This window comes from Arvicanthis niloticus, chromosome 5, assembly GCF_011762505.2.
Source record: "Arvicanthis niloticus isolate mArvNil1 chromosome 5, mArvNil1.pat.X, whole genome shotgun sequence".
Lineage (NCBI taxonomy): Eukaryota > Metazoa > Chordata > Mammalia > Rodentia > Muridae > Arvicanthis > Arvicanthis niloticus.
The window spans coordinates 59,327,818-59,331,810 of record NC_047662.1 but is presented as its reverse complement, the minus strand read 5'-3'; the positions used below and the strand labels follow the sequence as shown (position 1 = coordinate 59,331,810).

The following is a 3,993-nucleotide window of genomic DNA, read 5'->3' as shown; positions in this document are numbered from 1 at the left end:
ACCCAGACCCCCACTCCCAGATCTTCGTGGCACCAGACTGGTGGTTATCTCAGGCTAACTCTCTGTCCAACGCCTATGAAACTGGTCTGGTGGTCATTGGGGACGCACTGTTTGTGAGGATCACTTGTATGTTTTGGGCTTACTCCCACCTAGTTCTGGGAGTGGTCAGGGATGGAGCTGTTAGGACTGGAGCAGTTGATGCCTGCCAGGAGGGCCTGGTAGTCATCTTAAGCACACTTTTTTTCAGGGAATTTTAGGCAGCTAATCAATTAAATATTCTGAGGCCAAAAAACTAAGCACAGACATAGCATCCTTCCTGTCTGCCACCTAAGGACACATAGGTGACATGGCAGCCACACCTGCAACACTTCTAAGGGCAGAATATGTTCAATTGTATTTGTTTGATTGATTGATTGATTGATTTTTGTTTGTTTGTTTGTTTGTTTGTTGAGACAGGATTTCTATGTGAAACAGCCTTGGCTGTCCTGGAGTGGTTAAATTGTTGTATACAATACATTGGAAGGAATTCCTTATGTGTACCAAACTTAGAGGATGAGAAGAATAAGTTGGAAAATTTTAATAGCATGCATTGGCTATAACTAGCTTTATTTGACAAAGTATTAAAGTAGAGATGAGCTGAAGAAAGACCTTGTTGGTTTGCAAACTGGAATAAAAAGAAACTAGAAAGTCCACAAATTACAGGGCTCATTACTGTTGCCATAAATGACTACTCTTATATCTCCACAACAGAGTCCATAATTGAGAATGTAGTTAAACAGAGCTGATTAGAATTTCGGCATGCAGCTAATATTAAACTAAAAAGATGCCAAGTCCCTCTAGTGCTAGACGTTCTGAACAGATTGAAGTTGCTTCCTATTGTTTCCATAAGAAAAAAACTACACTTTTGGTTAATAAAAACTTAGTCTCATGGTTAGAAGCATTAAATGGGCCTCTCTGGTCTGAACGATATGCTTTAGGGAGTGAATTAAAATGTAGAAGCTTTAGAGGCTAATCCACATTCTCACCTTGTCAAGTTTCTAGGCACATGTACAATCTTGGCTGGTAAGGTTCTACTACATATTTTGACTCATGGTCCCTTTCCAAGGCCAGACACAGCTGGCTAAATTTTTCATCCATTCTGACACTGATTCGCCTATTTCCTGTTTCTGCTTTGAAGGACCCCTGTGATTACATTAGGGCCCACCTGCATCATTCAGGAGAAGCTATTTGAAGATCATCTGACTGGCAAGCATAATTCCATCTGCAAAGCTCCAACTCCTCTTGAGCACAGAATATAACATATTTCTAGCTCTCTAGACTAGTATGTGAGCTGATTAAGGAACATTATTTTGCCTGCCACATGTGCAGTGATAGCTAAAAGAAAGTCCTCTAACTAAACAAATGCATTGAAAAAGAGACACAAAGAGATACCTGAAAGGCCTAGAATATCAACACTATAATCCTGAGGAAAAAAAATGAAAGGAGAAAACTACCACAGAGATACTGAAGTGAGGAAGCAACAAAGACACTTCAGAAATAAGAGTAATATATATATATTTTTAAAAATGTCAAAAATGTTGTGCATGAAGCTGACCAAAATCAAAGAAAGGAATCTAGCAATGTTTTTGAGAGAAATGTACTGTTAAAGGAAATAAGTCTAATTAAGAGATCCACAGGTCAGAATTGAAAACAATACTAAGCACCAACTATCATTGAAAAATCTACAGACTAAGAACCCCGCCCATCTCCACAAAAGGTGTATTCCTTGACATTTACTTCAAATGGAGCCAAAGAGAAGTATACAAGACTCCCGTCCCCTAAATCATGGGTGCCTTGAGTTCAGGAACCTTTCTTATAAAAGATTCATGTCAGAATAGAAGTCTATAATGACATTTTTCCTGTGTGACCTTAAAGTTGGTACAACCCAGCCCAATGACTACAGTATTTCTTCAATCCATACACATTTTAAAAAACAAAGTTTTCATGAGATTTTTCCAAGCTTGATTTCACACTGACATAAGTGGTTGAGAACAGAGTTGACTGGTTTTCGGTGGGTCATCAGGAGTTGTTTCTGTATCTACTGCAGAAGTTTTTGTATAACTCCTGCTATAGGATAGACAAATCCAGCACTGTCTATGAGACAGTGCTTAGGTCTCTTTTGTGAAGGTGAAGAGAAGAGAGTGTTTTACCTGAGTGAAACAGAGAAGAACAAATGACTGCTAACCACAGGGGCAAACTGTCACAGTCATTAGTACTGCTCACTAATAACTCCTACCCATGGAGAAGACACTGCCTCTTAATATGTTTTCTTTTGGGTGGGACAAGGGAGAAGTTATGATCCTTGGACCATCATTTCCAGGTCAGAACACTTAATTCCTAATAGGGCAAGTGCTCCTTAATTACTTAATTCTAATTCTTAATTAAGTTCTTTATTCTTAATTAGCACCTAATAGTACAAGATGTGGGGCATCTTCCCGCTGAAGTGATCTTAAATGTATGTCTGAAACTTCCCATAATACTTCCATGGCTTCCTTCACAACCAACTTTATACAAATTATATGAGTAATGTTCACTTTTGTTGTCACTGGGGAATTATTTGTTTCTGCAGAGTAAGTGAACAATGTAATTGTTTTATTTTTCACTTTTTAAGCCTTCATCCTGGTATTTATTTAGAGAGTTCCCTAAATGTTAATAAGAATTTATGTCTTTTGTTTGTGAAACATACTTCCACAAATATATTTATTGCAGAGGGCCTGTTACCCTCTCACATTTATGTCTCAATAAATCTCAAGTGTAAATATAGAAATTTTATATGAAAAACAAATCGATTATACATAGGATAATTCTGTCCTTCATTGAATCAAACAGTCAAAGATTTAACACACAGGATTATTAATACTACCCAATTTTTACATAGAAGTCTAAGTGTAGAGGTAGTCAACTAAGAATTTCTTGAAGCTGGTAGAAATGATACATGGCCCTATCAGCAGCCCCAGAACTGAGTCACAAAGGTCATCATTTAAATTACATTATATAGAGAATAGAAATCTAAAACTCTCAGATCAGCAAAAATCATAGATACAAAATCTATTAATTCACAGGACATAGCAAGGAATATAAATAGAGGTGATTGCAAATTATGGAAATTAGATAATTGCACAATATCAGCAACAAGTAAAAGTCAAACAAAGATGTCAAACAGAACAGAGCTAGACATCTAAACTGCTCCAGATGGGAGGTGCCAGATCCAGTTAAGTACAAAAGCTAGCCCAGGCTAAACATGGAGATTTCACGTATGAAATAGACCTGCTTGGGAGGCCATCAGAATAACTATGCTGTCCTTTAGTATAACTGAGATGTTGTATAATGCTTCTTCTACATTCTTCATTATGATTTCACTATAAAAGATTAATCTTTAATTTAGAAATTGAATTTGATTCCAGCAAAACTGAAAAGAAAGATAATGGCTTATAAAGTTACAGGATTGAGAGAGAGAAGAGGAGGTAGAGGAAGAGGAGGAGGAGAAGGAGGAGGAGGAAGAGGAAGAGGAAGAGGAAAAGGAGGAGGAGGAAGAGGAAAAGCAGTGGACAAGGAAATCAGGAGATACAAAAAAAGGAAATGTCAACAATCCAACAAAATAAATCAATGAAAAACTTCATTATCTCTGGGAAGTATATATACCAAAGTAAGGATGCTGCTCAGAAAACTAGGGCAAAGGGCACAAAGAAGAGCTGAGGCCACCAGAAGTGTGGCAGAACACACACACTGGATGGAGGGCACGACTGTAAGAGATGACCTGGGAATAGATGTGTGAGCAGTCAGTCATGCTGGAGTATTCAGAACAGAGAGGAATCTGCACAGGACATCTTCCTGCACACCAGAATCCAGTTTGTCTTCTGGCTCTCATATTTCCACAGGAGACTCTCGGGGTACTATTGAGTAGCCAGGCACCCTGTCTCCTAGATAAGAAAAGGTACTAAGTCTGACACCCCA

At 38.2% G+C, this 3,993-nt stretch overlaps 1 non-coding gene across 1 annotated transcript; it reads right to left on the bottom strand.

Moving 5' to 3' along the window:
• Positions 1-249: 249 nt before the first annotated feature.
• On the bottom strand, positions 250-381 carry LOC117709721 (small nucleolar RNA SNORA17). Its single transcript, XR_004606961.1, has one exon. It is a non-coding gene; the product is annotated as a small nucleolar RNA SNORA17 (small nucleolar RNA).
• Positions 382-3,993: the final 3,612 nt, after the last annotated feature.